At 40.7% G+C, this 17,930-nt stretch overlaps 1 long non-coding RNA gene across 1 annotated transcript in view; it reads left to right on the top strand.

The window, feature by feature from the left end:
- The window catches only part of LOC114262124 (uncharacterized), a 39,317-nt gene extending 21,782 nt beyond the window's left edge, over nt 1-17,535 (top strand). The window contains exons 3-8 of the long non-coding RNA XR_014346098.1: nt 11,223-11,364; nt 11,466-11,641; nt 13,608-13,690; nt 14,567-14,628; nt 16,917-17,021; nt 17,276-17,535. This is a non-coding gene — a long non-coding RNA (uncharacterized LOC114262124). The remainder of the gene's footprint in view (nt 1-11,222; nt 11,365-11,465; nt 11,642-13,607; nt 13,691-14,566; nt 14,629-16,916; nt 17,022-17,275) is intronic.
- The last annotated feature ends 395 nt before the right edge of the window (nt 17,536-17,930 follow it).

The raw sequence follows: 17,930 nt of genomic DNA, 5'->3' as shown, positions 1-17,930 counted from the left end.
ATGTTTTGGCCATGGTGTATGCCTTTGTATTTGGGCCATTTAGATGCCATCTAAGGAGTCCTTTAGCCTTGTTTTAACATGCTATGAACCTGTTTTTGGTTGCTTAATGCATGCCATGTTTGGTCTTTCTTAGTGTAGTCCAATGCTCCTTTGGTTTACTTTGAACACTTAGGCCATTTGGTGCATGCTTGGCTTGATTTGTCGCTTGGTTTGGCACCATGTATTAGCATGATTTCAAAGCTTATGTTGCATGCTAATTGTCCATGTTTGTCCCTTTCAAGTGTGCTTGAATGTTGCTTGATTTATGCTTAAGTGTTGGTCCTTATGTGCATATGTGTGTATATGCCATTTAGCCCTCACTTTTTAGCACTTTGGCCACTGTTTTAGGCCTTATTAGAGCTGCCTAATTCATGTATAAGACCATCTTTCCATCCATTTGCATGCCTCTATGTTTGCTTGTATGCTTGCATAAATTAGTTGCCATGCCATGTTGCATCCTTAGCTTGCATGCTTAGGTTGCATTGCATCTCGCATGCATGCCTCATTCCTTGATTCGGTGATAGGAATTGGGCTTTGTTTGTTTGATTGGTTTGCATTGCATTTGAAATCAAAGTTGCATACTTGGTTCCTTGGGCCATCATGCATGGAAATGCGTGATTGGTGGTCCGAGAATCGAGGCACATGCCCCTTTGAGTCATTACAATGATAAGGGACATGGTTGTTGCATACATGCCTTGAATTGTGCTGCCATGCTTTGCCTTGCCCTCTGTTGCTGTGAGTTGCAGGTTCTGCAGGAATACTCTGCCGGCCGGCAATGTAAGGTGCCGGCCGGCAACAATTTCTTTGCCGACAGCTTCAATTTTGTGCCGATGGCCATACCACATTGCCGGTGGTAATTTCACTTGGCCGGTGGTGATCCCCTCTGTCCAAGGAAGCATCCCTGAGGTTTTGGCAACCTCCAGAGGAGTGAAGGAGAGAAAACAGAGGCAGCCCATGCATGGCGGCGCGTTTCCCGAGGCGTTTACTGCTTTTCTTAGTCTATTTTAATTTGTTAATTAAATTAGGCAATTTGTAATATTAATTAGCTTGCGTAGTTAATTAATTTGTAATATTTATTTGGTCCCTCCGAGTGAGGGCAAATCTGTAATAAGTGTGTGTGGGTGCGTGAATGTCTTCCAATCCCCACTTCTTTCTTCCCTTTTACTTACCTGCTTTGATGGTAGATTAGGGCACGTTTAATTTAGCATACCTTATGCTATGCATGCGTGCATTCATGCATTTGTATCACATACATTAGGCTCGGTACATCATGCTAACTGCATCTGTATTTCAAATTCCAAACTGAATATGTGATAGTTGTGCATTTTCACATACCATGTTTAAGATAGCCGAGCCTATTCTAGATTGCATTTTTGCATGCGGTACATTAGGCACTTAACATGGACTTGGATCATGCATGTTTGCTAACAAGTTCTTTGTTTTGGCGTGGAGTACTATGTAAGTATTTTAATGCTTTAGCATGTCGCATGAGTGTGAATGTTGCCATGACAGCATGCTTAACATTTGGCTAGATGCTTATGTGTTAAAATGTTTTGAATGCCTGTGGATGAAGGTTGGATTGTTTGAGTTGGAAAAACTCGTTGAAATCCGTATTTTAGCCTACTTGCGAGTAGCAATTTCCAAAGCATTTTCAAACCGAACGGATATTCAATGTTTATTTCCAAACTAGGCAATCTAGTCTATACTTGTTTGCTGCGCGCATAACATAGTAATTCTAGGCTAATAAACGGAATAAGAACACATAGCATTTTTCAAAATCGGATATCATGGTTAGTAGAGGCCGGTCTTCGGACCGGGCGAAAGGGGGTGCTCATAGCTGACCTTCCCCGATCGTACCCAAGCTCCCGAGCCGAGACAAACTCCGGTGATGACGGACATGTGGCCTTCGGCACCGAGTCAGGGTTTCCTAAATTTCCCCATTTTAAAAATATTTAGGTGGCGACTTTGCATCTGGCAAAGCAGTCCATGTTTGGCACTACTTTTCAAAAAATCTGTTTTCTTAAACGATTTGCCAGATTTGGACTCTTTGGTTCAGATTAAGAACCGTGACAACATTGAGAGTCCGAGCTGTAGTAACCCCAAATGAACAGAACGGGACTCACCCTCCCGGGAGCGTTCGGGGGACGTCTACAGCGTCCAACGCCCCGCTCGAGCATCACTCACAGATTCCCGCTCGAGCGTCAACAATCCTGCTCGAGCGGCGAATACACATTTCCAGAACTTTTACAGAACCAGGTCTCCGCTCGAGCGTCAACCCTCCCGCTCGAGCGTCACACACAACAACCTGCTCGAGCGTCAAAACTCCCGCTCGAGCGTACAACTCTGCAGAGGAGAAACTGGAAGATGGAAAAGTACGCTCAAGCGTCGAAAACCCAGCTCGAGCGGACAGACAACAACGAAGGGCCCGCTCGAGCGTCAGAATCCCCGCTCGAGTGTGAAGGCAAAAATCTGGGCAACTACTCTTGGTTTCTAAGTTCAACCAACTTGTTTCAAACTCGCCCAACACAACCCAAGACTCGAATGCAAGGAGTAAAGGATGTAAACAAGACATAAACAACAACCAACTCCACGGAACCTAAGTCCGGGTACAACAGTTAAAGAAAGGGAAACCAGAATCGCTATAACCTCCCCCCCTTAAAGAATTTCGTCCCCGAAACTAAACACAAGTTTTTTTTTTTTTTTCAAAAACCGGTTTTCTCCATTTCTAACAACATTTCAACCCAATATTAAACATTCCGACCCATTATCGGTCAATTCCATCTCTTTTCAAGAGGCATTTCACAACATATATTACAAGTGCATTATCAACATGCAATTTTCTTCCATTTCCAACCATTTTCAACATACATGGTTCACAGTTCATATCATAATCAGTATACATGATACAACTCCAATTTTATAATATAGCCAACATATGCAATATCATAATCAACTCCCATATCAAGGTAAGTTCTACAACATACTTCCATTAAACCAAAACATTACCAATGTTTTACAACTTAAGACATATATAAAGCTCTTAAGTCCAGCAATATTACAAAATCTAAATACAAGATTACACATCAATAAACAAGTCCGGATATTTCTCGCGGACTTCCAACTCACGTTCCCAAGGGGCCTCCTCCACTCCGTGATGTTTCCACAAAACCTTCACTAAAGGAATGGTCTTACCACGCAGGACTTGATCCCGCCTATCCAAGACCCGAACCGGTCTCTCCTCATACGAGGCATCCTCGTCTACCTCTAAGTCGGTCCAATCCAACACATGGGACGGATCCGGCTCATACTTCCGAAGCATAATAACATGAAAGACGTTATGTACTCCGGACAACTACGGCGGCAAGGCTAAACGATAAGCAACCTCGCCAATCCTCTCAAGGATCTCAAAAGGCCCAATAAACCGAGGGGATAACTTCCCACTCTTCCCAAACCTCATCAAACCTCGCCTAGGTGATATTTTCAAGAAAACATGATCACCTACCTCAAAAGCCAAAGGCCTCCTCCTACGGTCGGCATAAGATTTCTGACGACTCTGGGCTGTAACCAGCCTCCTACGGATAAGTTCAACTTTCTCCGTCGTCTCTCTAACCAACTCCGGACCCAACAAAGGTGCGTCACCCACCTCGGCCCAACAAACTGGAGACCTACACGGTCGGCCATACAAGGCCTCAAACGGTGCCATACCGATACTAGACTGAAAGCTGTTGTTGTAGGCAAACTCCACCAATGGTAAGTGCCTCTCCCACGTCCCACTAAAGTCAAGGACACAACCTCGAAGCATATCCTCAAGGATCTGAATAGTACGCTCGGACTGCCCGTCAGTCTGCGGATGATAAGCCGTACTAAAGGTCAACTTAGTGCCCAAGTCACTCTGCAAACTCTGCCACAACCTAGCAGTAAAACGAGGATCTCTATTTGAGACGATCGTCACTGGGACCCTGTGCAATCTCACTATGTCCCGAATATACAAGTCGGCAAGATGGTCTACCGAATCTCTCACGCGCATAGGAATGAAGTGCGCCGACTTAGTCAACCGGCCTACAACCACCCAAATAGCATCACTACCCCGCTGAGTCCTCAGAAGACCAACAACGAAGTCCATAGTGACATGCTCCCACTTCCACTCGGCAATAGGCAAGGGTTGCAACAAACCCGCTGGCCTCTGATGCCCGGCCTTCACTTGCTGGCAAGTAAGGCACTTCGATACGAAAACAGCCACATCTCTCTTCATACCCCGCCACCAAAACTGGCGACCCAAATCCCGATACATCTTAGTACCTCCCGGATGCACCGCAAGACGTGAATGGTGAAACTCTCGGAGTACTTCCTCTCGGCAAGACTCCGGCACAAACAAACGGTCTCGGTATCTCACACTCAGGTCAAGATACACCGTCAAACCCTTCTCAACCTTCCCACCTGAGATCTTCTCTCGGAGGGATTCTACCTCAAGGTCACCTCTCTGTGCCTCTAACACTCTAGTCATAAGTGTAGGCTGCGCGACAACGGAAAACAAGGCCGCAACCTCAACAGATTCACCCAGTAGCAAATCAAACTGGCCAAGTGCTCCCAACATCTCCCATTCTCGGATGGCAATACAAGCTACATCACTAATGGATCTCCTACTAAGGGCATCGGTCACAACATTGGCCTTTCCCGGGTGATAATGCAACTCAAAGTCGTAGTCCTCAATGAACTCCATCCATCTCTTCTGCCTCAAATTCAAGTCTCTCTGTGTAAACAGATACTTCAAACTCTTGTGGTCCGAGAACACCTCGAACTTCTCACCATAAAGGTAGTGTCTCCAAATCTTCAAGGCAAAAATCACTGCTGCTAACTCTAGGTTGTGTGTGGGGTAATTCTTCTCGTGAATTTTCAACTGACGTGAGCCATAAGCTACTACTTTCCCTTCTTGCATCAACACACAACCCAAACCCTCTCGCGAGGCATCACAATAAACCGCATAACCCAACCCTCTCTCCGGAATAATCAAAACCGGAGCGGTGGTCAATCTAACCTTCAACTCTTGGAACGACTTTTCACAAGTCTCACTCCACACAAATTTGACTCCCTTCCGAGTCAATCTAGTCAACGGCGAAGCTAGCTTGGAGAAATCCTTCACAAACCGACGGTAATACCCAGCTAATCCCAGAAAACTGCGGATCTCAAACACACTCTTAGGCTGTGCCCAATTTTGCACTGCCTCTACCTTGGATGCGTCAACGGACACCCCTTCCCCGGATACCACGTGGCCTAAGAATTTCACCTCTCCTAGCCACAACTCACACTTCCCAAACTTGGCATACAGCCTATGGGCTCTAAGCAACTCAAGCACCACTCTCAAGTGTTCCTCGTGCTCCTCCTCTGAAGGCGAATAGATAAGGATGTCGTCCACGAAAACAACTACAAATCGATCCAAGAATTCCCGAAAAATCCGGTTCATCAAGTCCATAAAGACTGCCGGTGCATTGGTAAGCCCAAATGGCATCACCAGAAACTCATAATGGCCATACCGCGTACGGAATGCCGTCTTAGGAATATCCTCCTCCCTGACCCTCAACTGGTGGTAACCCGATCTCAAGTCTATCTTAGAGAAACAACGTGAACCCTTCAACTGGTCAAACAAATCATCTATACGGGGCATAGGGTACTTATTCTTGACCGTAGCCCGATTCAACTTCCGGTAGTCTATACACAATCTCAAGGCACCATCTTTTTTTTTTTAGCAAAGACGGCCGGTGCTCCCCACAGTGAAACACTAGGGCGAACAAAACCCTTATCTAGCAATTCCTGGAGCTGAACTTTCAACTCAATCAACTCTGCTGGAGCAAAACGGTAAGGTGCCATAGAAATCGGCGCCGTGCCGGGCACTAGATCAATAGAGAACTCTATCTCTCGGTGAGGTGGCAAACTAACAAGGTCTTCGGGAAAGACATCCGAATACTCACAAACCACCCTCGGCAATACAAGCTGGGTCTCACCACTCTCACCACTCTCAAAGCTAGCAAGTAGACCACTAAGCTCACTTCGCCCTCGCGAATCATACCCCGGTGGCAAAACACTACCAACCCGATCTCCCAAGAAATGGAACCACTCCCCGCTCAAGGTACATAACGTGACCCTCTGGCGGTAGCAATCGATAACAGCCCGGTATGACGATAGCCAGTCCATACCTAAAATCACATCAAAGCCTTTCATGGGCATGACAACAAATGGAAAAGGAAGCCTATGGTCGGCGACCTCTATATCACAACCTCTAACACCTTGTTTCAAGATCAGTTCACCCCCAAGAGGTGACACTACACAAATAGGAGATGCTAACTGTGCTAACTCCAATTCCACAACAGATGCAAATGCAGCAGATACAAAAGAATGAGATGCACCCGTGTCAATCAACACGCTAGCAACCGAGTTGCAAAACAGAAAAGTACCTCTCACTACCGATAGAGCCGGTACTAAATCCTGCGCGGTAACAGCATACACGCGCCTTGTAGGCCCCTGATCCACCTGCTCACCCCTTGGAGCAAAAGACTGCTGCACAGACTGGGATGACGAAGCTCCCGGATTGGCCCTCGAGGCTTGCACAGACTGAGCTGGCTGAAAACCCTGCGTCTGCCTAGAACCGAACGCCCCCGAAGTGGCACTCAACTATGGGCAATACCTCTTCAGGTGCCCAGGATGACCACACTGATAGCAAGACAAGGGCTGGCCCCTGCCCTGACTCTGACCCTGAGGTCTAGCTGAAGAAGAAGCAGCTCGCTGACCCCCTCCCTTCTGCGGGCAAACCAAAGACTTGTGACCCAGCTGGCCACACGTAAAACAAGTCAAGCCTCCCTGACTGCCTCTTCCCGAGCCTGCACTTGGCACCGGAAAGGTCGATCTAGCAACTCCACCCTGAGACTGCTGAGGGTTATAACCCCTCTGTCTCCTGCCATCACCCTGACCCTCCTGGCCCCGCTTGGAGCCTCTATGTTTCTCCTCATCTTCCTCCTGCATCATGAGCTCCATATGAGCTGCAGCATCCACTAAGTGTCTATACCCTCGGATATAGGACCCACCAACCCTCAACTTGAGGCCCCGCCTCAACTTCCGCTCAAACTCATAGCAACGGCGGTCTTCAGACGCCACCAACTCAGGTGCAAACCTGGACAAACTAGCGAAAGTGGCCTCAAACTCCGCCACAGACATACCCTGCTGATTAAGCCGGCTAAACTGATCCCTCAGCTTCTCCCTAGCCACTGCAGATAAAAACCTCTCCTGGATAGCATTTACAAACGCCTCCCATGTACCACCAACACGAGCCTTCTCGTACTTCCACCATTGACCCGCATCTCCCTTCAGCTGGAAAGATGCCAAGGTCACTTTCAGTGCCCCGTCCTCGATGCCAAGCATCTTGAACGTCTTACTCATTTGTTCCAACCACTCGTCAGCCTTCAGTGGCTTCTTTGGATCCCCAACAAACTCATTCGGGTTAGACCGGAAGAACTCCCTCTTCAAGAAAGAAGGCCCTGCCTCAGCTGCCTGATTTCCTACTCTGAGAATACCCAAAGCTCCTGCTATCTCTCGTGCCAAGGCACTCATAGCCTGTTGACCCGCTGGCTCGGCCACATTGGCCTGGCCAACTCCCTCCTGCACTGCCGGAATATCATCCGGTAAGGGTACTTCCTGCCTCGCAGGCCTACCACGCCTAGCACCTCTTCCTCGTCCTGACATCCTAATAAAGGTAATACAGAACATTAGCACATTCACAATGTGCCAAAACTAAACACTCACATCCTAATGCATGGACAACTGTAATTCACTCCACGTAAGCACATAAACACATAAGCACTTACGAATTTCATCTCCGGATAATGATAGTCCCGAGGCATTACTAGAGTTCCTGTTAGAAACAGCATTGATCAAGTGCCTTTCCAACAAGACTCCCAGAAACCCAAGGATCCAATCAACATCCTAGAAACTACATTCCATACCCACATAGTCACATAAACATGTTATCAATTAAGCACATGGCATATGACAATACATCTAAGTCTCTATCAAGCGAGACAAACCCATTGTGATCCTAATCACTTCCCACGTACCCAAAGTTTTCGAACCCGGTACGCTCTGATACCAAGTTGTAACGCCCTCAAAATAATAACATTAAACCCATTAATATAGACATGAATTGGTAATAAAGATAAACATTCTTCTATTCATCAGAGTAGTTTCTTACAAAAGTATTACATGTTAACAACAAAAGCAAATGCCCTACGGGCTTACAGCTTTCCAAGGTAACACTTGGTTACAACAAAAGAGTGCTGACTCATTCACACATTAAGCCCTTGGCTTGAATATACATGTAATACATCAAAGAAATAAAATGACGAAAGTCCGCCTGCCTCTAGCCTCCCAAGCTACGTCCTTGGAGGTGGCACGCTACCTGAACCTGAAAATGATATTCCCATATAGGGTGAGCCACAGCCCAGTAGAAATATACTAAACCAAATATGAACAATGACTAAAAGATTAGCAATTGATAGATGGTCAACACCGATACTTTCTCTTGTTACATTTTACCGTTTCATGACATACAAGTCCAAGTTACAATCCATTTTTCCAATTCCTTTCAATTCTCAATTTATAACCATGGCTCAGAACCTGGCCAAACAACTCATATGAGACAGTAACTCATATCAAGCACTTTCTCTTTTCATAATAGATAAGCATACTAGCTATATCACACACCAACAGATAAGCATACAAGCTATATCATCACTTCCACAGATATGCATATGAGCACTATCACACTTCCAATGACAAGCATATGAGCTCTGTCAACACATTAATAGATAAGCATATGAGCTCTATCTATGGAGTCCATCCCCTATCTCCTCCCAACAACATCCGATTTAGAGGTCCATCCCCTATCTTCCCCTAAACCGTGGAGTACATCCCCTATCTCCTCCAACACAACACAATGCATATAAACACAAAGGTTCTATACACAATCAATCAATACATAAAATGAATGTATTCAATCCACCGTCATACTCTATGACACATTCAATCGATTAGGTTTAGTTTGCCTAATCATCATGCATTGTCTACAACAATCAAGACTATCCTCCACCGATAGCCCAAAGCAGTTATTTCTATACAGAAAATAAATGCAACAATGGATATACAATCAACATTCCAACTCGGTGAGTGATAAATAATCTAACTACACCCTTTTATCCCATGACTTCCCAAATCAATTCCTCATTTCTCATAATTAATTATGCAAATTAATTAACCAATGTAATTAGGGCATTTTTCATAATTTACATTACAACCCTTAGGTTCCATTTTCATTAATGTCTTAACATTAATTTCACATTTTCCATGCCAAACATGCATCTAGGTTTGATATAGTTAAAACCCCAACTCTTGTAAATTTACACAAAAGCCCCCAAACTTTCACAAATTACTAAACCAACCCCAACATCTCAAAATACTAAAATTTAAAGACAAAGCTCATAAAGAGGAGTAGGATATCCCTACCTCCAAAGATAACTCCCAACCGAGAAGACGAAGAAAACGGAAGTGCTCCAAACCACAAACTTTTCGGATCAAAAGGTAGCCCTCGACGATCAACAACTCTTTTGTAAAGGCCAAATGTGAGCAAATCACTCATACTAGATCAATACCTAGAGAGAAGGTAGAGTCCTAGAGTGAGAATCTCAACAATGGGGTTTTTGGAAAAGTAAGAGAGAGAAGAGAAATGGAAAAAGTGATTTGAAAAGTCAAAACACGGAGCTTTAACCCAGTCGCCCCGCTCGAGCGTCCAACGCCCCGCTCGAGCGTCACTCACAGATTCCCGCTCGAGCGTCAACAATCCCGCTCGAGCGGCGAATACACATTTCCAGAACTTTTACAGAACCAGGTCTCCGCTCGAGCGTCAACCCTCCCGCTCGAGTGTCACACACAACAACCCGCTCGAGCGTCAAAACTCCCGCTCGAGCGTACAACTCTGCAGAGGAGAAACTGGAAGATGGAAAAGTACGCTCGAGCGTCGAAAACCCAGCTCGAGCGGACAGACAACAACGAAGGGCCTGCTCGAGCGTCAGAATCCCCGCTCGAGCGTGAAGGCAAAAATCTGGGCAACTACTCTTGGTTTCTAAGTTCAACCAACCTGTTTCAAACTCGCCCAACACAACCCAAGACTCGAATGCAAGGAGTAAAGGATGTAAACAAGACATAAACAACAACCAACTCCCAACTCTACGGAACCTAAGTCCGGGTACAACAGTTAAAGAAAGGGAAACCGGAATCGCTATAATATATGTGCTTCTTAGACACAAAAAGTTAATGCAGGCTATGGTTTATGAAAGTAAAGATGGAAAAATAGAATTCATCTAGTCGGCCCAAAACAATTCGTTTAAAGCTTTGAGTTGAGTTGGACAGAGACCTATGAAGAAATCATTTACACTGTTGGTGAAAACAAACTACCCCTCCCGCACTTTCCCCCGGTTTTTCATTTGATATTATGATAATTTTAATGTTTCTTACAATGATTTTATTTATTCATAATTAGCAACTTGATCTCTCCTTCCCCTTATTGAATTAATAATGTGCTAGCTTCTGTTTCCCTTGGTTGCTCCCCGTTTGTTTCATTTTTGTGCCTTTAACTTTGTTCATGGGTGCATCATTTCTTGCTTGAATGGACCAATCACTTTATGCGGTCCCAAAATTTGGTCTTTAATGGTGTAATGAGCTGAGTTCTCCCCTTATCCTTCCTTCGACAGATTAGTAAGGCTTTGTTTGGCAACTTAGCCACTAAAAAAAAAAATCGAACATCTTAGTAACTTTTTTCAAAAAGTTAAAAAGCTACTTAAAAAAACAATTCCCAAATGAGGCCTAAGTTAAGTTCTAAATAATATCCTATCCTCACATTCGTTATATCTTGTGCCTACATTCTTCTAGAATGATCTGAATTTTTTTTGGGATCCTTCCTTGAAGAGTACAGTGAGTTGCATCCATACAATATTCTTTGCATATTCTTTACCCAATAACTTGGGTTTCTTGCATTGGTTTTTTCTGGACTTGTGGTTGCATCATCTCTACCCTCTTTCTGATGTAGTTGATGCTACATCTACACATGTATTCCAAACCATTAATTTTGTTTATTTATCTGGCAGCCCTGATGATTAGGAGTGTTTCCTGGATTACTTAGGCTGTTTGCTCGAGGATGACAGTAGCTGGTGTAATGGTGCTGATAGTGATCCAATTCATCCATCAAAATCTGTGGACTGCAAGCTTGCGCACTTGTTAGATGAAGTGGTGCACATTTTAATCCTTGCATTACATAAATTATTGTTTGGTACAGTTCTTTCCACAAAAGTTTATGCTGAATTTGATTTGTGTGACTTGGATGTGTGCAGTTTGATTCTCATATATTAATTGCGCCAGCTTTTGTACAAAAGTTATTCGCAGAAGCCAGTACTGACTCTGCAAGATGTCCATACTTGGCAAATCTTGAGATTGAAAGGAGGAAATTCTTGTTTGGAAAGGGAGATGATGACAAACTAATCGAGGCTCTAATGCCATATTTTTTCAGGTATAGTACAACCTTTATGAATTTCTTACTTTTTTGGGCAAATTACATATACCCCCCTCGAGGTTTAGCAAAATTATAGATACCCCTGGAGGCTTGAGAAATTACAGATACCCCCTGAAGGTTATATTTGCATAACAAATTAGGGGGCAAATTGTTATGAAAATATAAACCTCAGGGGGCAATTTGTTATGAAAATATAAACCTCAGGGGGGTATCTGTAATTTCTGAAACCTCAAGGGGTATCTGTAATTTAGATAAATCTCGAGGGAGGTATGTGTAATTTTCCCTAATTTTTTTGATGAACTATGGGAAAATGCTATATCACATGGACTCAGGTACAAGTGTCGGGCTTGCGCCTAAGCATTAGACCACCCTAACTCTAAATATTAGTATATAGGGATATGTATCCAAACTCTATGTTACATGAACATGTCTTGAACATTTAAATATATTACATATTGTATAATATTTTGACTTAATATGATATTAATTATTTAGAAATGTATTTGAAATCAAATAGGAATTGGGATTCAGGGGAAAAAGGGGATTTCTATCTCCTATCCACATGAGTGGCTATAAATTTATCTTTACTATCAAATGTAAGTCTTTTCTTCTTCTAACATCATAAAAAATTAGACGATCCAAGCTTCTAATTTTTCGGAAGTTGGACATGTTACACTTGTGAAATTCAGCCGTAACAGGCAGTGACTGCCCATGCCACGTGTGTGTGTGAAGCCATTAGATCAATCATGGCAGTTACCAAGCTTATGGCAGTTACCAAGCTTGAAGCAGTGAGATTTGACAGGGTATTTTAGGCATAGAAAAACTCGTGATAAAGTTTCAAAGAGTTGTGCGCTTTTTATAATAGTATAGATATGTATTTTTTTTTTTTTTTTTTGCAATTATAGTTTCAATAGTTTCACGATTCATACTATTGAATTTTATATATTAGCTATTCTTGTAAATTGTGGACGTTAAAAGTGACATAGATTACTTGTTTTTATATATTTATTATATGTCGTATATTTGAATATTATACATCAATTAGGCACCTCAATTAGGATTGTATATACTGGATTGATGAGACCTAAGAAAGTTTCATGTTTCGACAAATCTTGAACTTGCCTTGCCCCTTTTAAAACCTTGAGCTACATTACATTACTCTTGAAATCACTGGACTGATGAAAGCACACAAAGACAAAAATTGGTAGTTAGATTGTTCCAACAGAGTTTATTTATTTATTTATTTTGCTTGGAGACGGAGAGTTTATTAAATAGTGTAATTCTGCACAGGTTGATCAGCATACTAGTTTCCTTTTTATCACCTTTTAGCCGAGTATTTATGCATGTGTACATTCTCTTTGCTTCTCTTCCTAGAATACTCGTTGTTGTGTGTTTTTCAGAATGCTTTCTAATAGAGAATTAGCTAGACACTTTAGAAGAAGAAAACAAGCCCATTTGACTGAGCTAGAAACACAGGTTTTGTCCTTTATCTTGTCCCTTGGGACCCAGCCTATAACACTCTGCACTTTCTCATCAAACAATACAACACATGTATTTGCTGCATTAGATAAGCCAACTGTCATGTACAGTAGTAACAAGAAATTACTCTCCAACAATGTAAATTTGAAAGAGGTTAGTCATATGTGCCTTTTCAACTCTGCTGCCTTTCCGGATAAGTAAATTTGGTTCTCTCTCTTAATTTAAAGTTTTTTCCCCCTCATCATCGTCAATTGAAATGTTGGAACTTGATTCTTTTGTATTTTTGCTTAAACACACTTCTTGAATTGGAAAAGAAGAAATCTTTAATTGTTATTCTAGTGCATGCTTCTAAAGGTAATTATATGCCACTTCTTGGTAATTTTAGCTCAACAGTTTGTTGCTGTTCTCTGTTCTGGTGTATCTGCTATATATGTTGTTCTGCTCTGCTAATCTGGTGTATGTGTAATTATCTACTCTGTTTTAGGTTAGATTTGTTCAACAAAGATTGGATTCTACTCTCATCTACTCATTTTAGGCCCTGATTCTTGAAATCAAGTGATTATTAAGGTAAATGTTTTTCTTTTATTTCATTAGCATAAGAAATATGAATGAAATTATGGAATTCAGAATGTTTGAATTGTTTAGTATATTTAAGTGATTTACGGATTATAATTTTTATATTTTATAGTTTTGATTTTATTTTTTATTTGTATCTCATAATGCATGCTATCAACTTATTATGATATCTAACTTTTCGAGGGACTGCTCATATAACACCTAGCTTATTGATGAATTCAACCTTATATGTTACTTCTGTTAGATCGCCACTAATCCCAAAAGGTCAAGTTGTGTGGAAAGAGGCCCAACAATGCATATTGAGCTCTCCGACACCCTCGTCATGTGCAATCCCGTCTTGCATGTGGAGATGAAAACATCCTAACATGTGGAGAAGCAAAATGCCAACAAGGAAACAAATGCATATATAGAACTTGAACCTAAGACCTTTATTAACCTGTGGTTTGACACCTTATTAGACAAACACCAGTAGTCCAGAAAATTTAAGAACTTAGGAAAGGGGCCCAACAATCATTACTTTGCTCTCCAATACTGTCACTTGGATTTATCTTTGAAAATGAATTTTCAGTTAGCCTTGATGCATCACTGCAGTATGTACTAAGCATTGTAGTCTATCATGGTTACTTGCACTTTTTTACCCCTTTATGTCATTTTCAAGTATGGCTAGTCAGAGTGTTAATGTAAATCATGTATGATGTATCCACTTCCTACCGTGTCAATGCTGTCATGTATGATGTATCCACTTCCTAAGTTTCGTGCTTCTTGGGCTACTCACTGTGGGGCTATAACGTAATATGTGATGGTATATTACGTTTGATGGTGAACTAATTATTTGTGTTGAGTATTTCTAATACCGTTGAATTACAGTTCCAGGTCTGAGATGTACGCCTTATAATGGACCGCAATTCAAGTCATTCCAAGAGAGTTGGGTAAGTTCAATTTTTCCTTCCATAGCCAAAAAATTATCTCAATTTAATTTTTTATTATGCTATAACTATTTTAATTCTATCATTAGTGGAGGTTTGTCATCTCATAATGAGGTCAAAGATAGAAGTCTACACTTCTTTTAACAACTAAGGCTGTTATCAACAAGTGAAGATGACAGAGCAAAAGGCACACTAATCATATTGAAAAAGTCTACATGCTAAATTGACAAGTAATTATGGGCTAACAAAATTGCAGTAAGGCCAAGTCCAATGCTTTGTAAGATAGATGATGACCCCCTGCCCTTCTCTTTCACCCTCCTCCCCCACACAATGTAAACTCGCCAAGTTGTTTTTTTTGGTTTTGGGGATGGGCTTCATGAAATTGCATTGGTTAAAATTTGGTTTCGGTAATGGAGAAATGTTTTAAACATTGCGTAGCTATTAATGGATTTGTATTATTCTAGTGATTTTAAAATATTAAGGGTGAATATTGTGGAAAAAAACTGAAGGACATTTTTTTTTTTGGTGAAGGATGGTATTTGCTTTGATGTCTCATATTTCATTTATTAGTGTGGAAGTTGTTTACTTTCCCTAGTGCTTCCACGCATTAATAGATATTTGATCAATAACAATTAGAGAGTGTTTCATTGTACGATTCGAGTTCATTAAATTGTATACTGCTGGTATATTCTATAAGTCATAATGGTCCATTCCATTTATTGCTTGTTGTATCCCCTGCAAGTTAGTGGGTTTGATGGTGTGGTTAATAATATATTCCCCACCCACCTCCAAAAAAGGAAAAAAATATGTTTAGACTGGGCAGTATCATTTGTTAATCTTATTATTGTATTCACTTTCACATCTAATCAATGTCCATTTCCCTTCTTAGTACCATCTAGATGCTAATGCAGCTTCTTTGCAGTTATATTGAATTTTTTGATGCAATGCCAGTCCCTATGGCAATAGCACTCTCTAGCCAGCCTCTTCTTGGTTAGCCAGTAATGGTTAAACCATCAGAAGCTGAAAAAAATCTGGTTCAGTCTACTACAGCCACAGCTGGGGTTGTAGGTAGGCTCATAGGCCCCTATTTGGGGGGAGCTAGAAAAGTATGTTCCTTTCTATTGAGGTAAGAAACATCTTCTATTCCTTTCTTATGCTTTTTCTTATACATGGCTGTGTTGTTGCAACATTGTGTCCTTGCTGCCCAGGTGAAGAAACCACACTGGTTGTCTTACCCATGTGCTGCCACTGTCCATGTGACATGACCATAAAGAAAGGATTGGTTTTCCCTCAGTTGATGATTTTTCTTTAGTTTTTCATGTATGAATGTCTAAGTTGATTGGTTTACTTTTTGGGTTGAAAATTTTGCCCTAAATCTGGATGCTTTTAACATAATGCATCTGACCTTTCTCAATGATAAAAGTGTTTTTTTTTTTTTTTTTCTTTTCTTCTTCTTCTTCTTCTTCTTCTTTTTTTTTTTTTTTTTTAATCTTTTCTGAATCCCAGATTAGGAACAAAAAGCGGACCTTGGAAATTGGTTTGGTCGGAGATAGAGTAGGAAAATGCCTGAACTCATGCATAAGTTCCGAGTTCCATATTTTCCCCCTCTGTGCATAATGATGAATTCAAACATAATTTCATGATGGGGTAATTGTTTATGCTATGGAGATTCACAAGTACATAAAAGAAAATTATCTTATTTTGAAGTAAAATATGGCTTGATTCCATTAGTTCTAAAATTTCATGTTTATGTGCATTGGCAGAACATATTTTGCAAGGCTCTTGGAAATTTGATGTTGTTAGTTAGAATATATATTCCAATAATGTTGTCATACATTACAACACAAGTTCATCATAGAACTTTGGCAACATCACTCTCCTCAAAACAATTTTTGCATCCCAGGGATTGAGTGTTAAAGACCTTGTTGTTCTTTTAGTTGTAGTAATTTGTCTACTTGAATGATTGTTAACTTGTTGTGCTTGCTGGTATGGCTCATTTGAGAGTTGTGTTGTTGTGTGTTTGGGAGACTTACCACTCACTTACGATGGTTGTTTTATGCTTCAAATGGTTTCATATATTTTTTTTACTAACTTGGTAATACAAAAGCAAAGCAGTGAAACATTTCAGATATTGAAATTGAACTTTTATTAGACTTTATGCAACTAGGATTAGATTGAGAAGATTTGTTAGTGAGAGTCCTAACTGTTGATTGGCTTTGATTTTGCTGTTTCTGCAATATTAACCTGGTGCTTCTCTTTTCTCTTTTTTCTTTTTTGCCCCTTGCAAATAGCGTGAAGATGTAGCTTATAATTCTGACTACGGAACCCCCATCCACACTCATTGATCTTCTTCCTTTCTCCAGTGGTGATGATAACTCAGCTTTAGCACCTGAGCGGTAAGCTATTACACATTAATGGGATGCACCTTGGGAGGGACCAATATAAGTTGTATGAACTTACGACACATTAATGGGATGCACCATTTGTGAATTAGCCTTAAAATTAATTTTTTGTTCTCATAATCTCAAAAAAAGTCTGTTACAGGGATAAATTGTATAATTGATCTAATTGTAAATTGATGAGTTACTAATGTTTTTAATCTTTTGTATAATTGATTAATTACTAAAACTTTTTATTTATTTTTTTGCAGATTGGATTAGAGTGGCATTTTTGACGTGCAACAATGATGTAATTTGCTTGAATGTTCATTTTTGTTTGATAAGGATACACATACTTTTTGGAGTTGCACTAGTTATTGTTGGATTTTTGGTGGAATTGAACAAGTTATAACTTTTGGATATTTTGTGGATATTTCACTATTTTATTGTATTAGGATGAAATTATTTGTAATGATGAATGGATATCTTCATTTTGTTAATTCGTAAATGTGTTGATAACAGGTTAGGTTAAGTTGTGATGGAATTGTTATATTCAACAGGTTTCAACATGAACAGGGTCATATTTGTTGAACTAAAATTTAGATTTTGATAAAATAGGTATATAATGTGGAAAAAAATATTATGGAATTATTGACAAAATTTTTCATCCCTAAAGAAGGTTTTTTTTTTTGTCTCTTATTTAGCTTAGGTGGATGATTAATTTTGTCATGAATTCTTTATTTCGTCGCTAAATGAATTTGTCGTGACAAAAAATATTGTCACATTTTGTCACTATTACCCTCAATGTGTGACGAATTTTTTTTGACATTATTTCATTATTTTTAATGACGAATTTATTTTTGTCTCTATTGGTAGCTTCTTTGACAAAAAATTTTCGTCTTTGTTTATATTAAACGTGACAAAATT

This window comes from Camellia sinensis, chromosome 1 (assembly GCF_055761805.1).
Source record: "Camellia sinensis isolate YWXY chromosome 1, ASM5576180v1, whole genome shotgun sequence".
Classification (NCBI taxonomy): Eukaryota; Viridiplantae; Streptophyta; class Magnoliopsida; order Ericales; family Theaceae; genus Camellia; species Camellia sinensis.
This window is presented reverse-complemented; position numbering and strand designations above follow the sequence as displayed.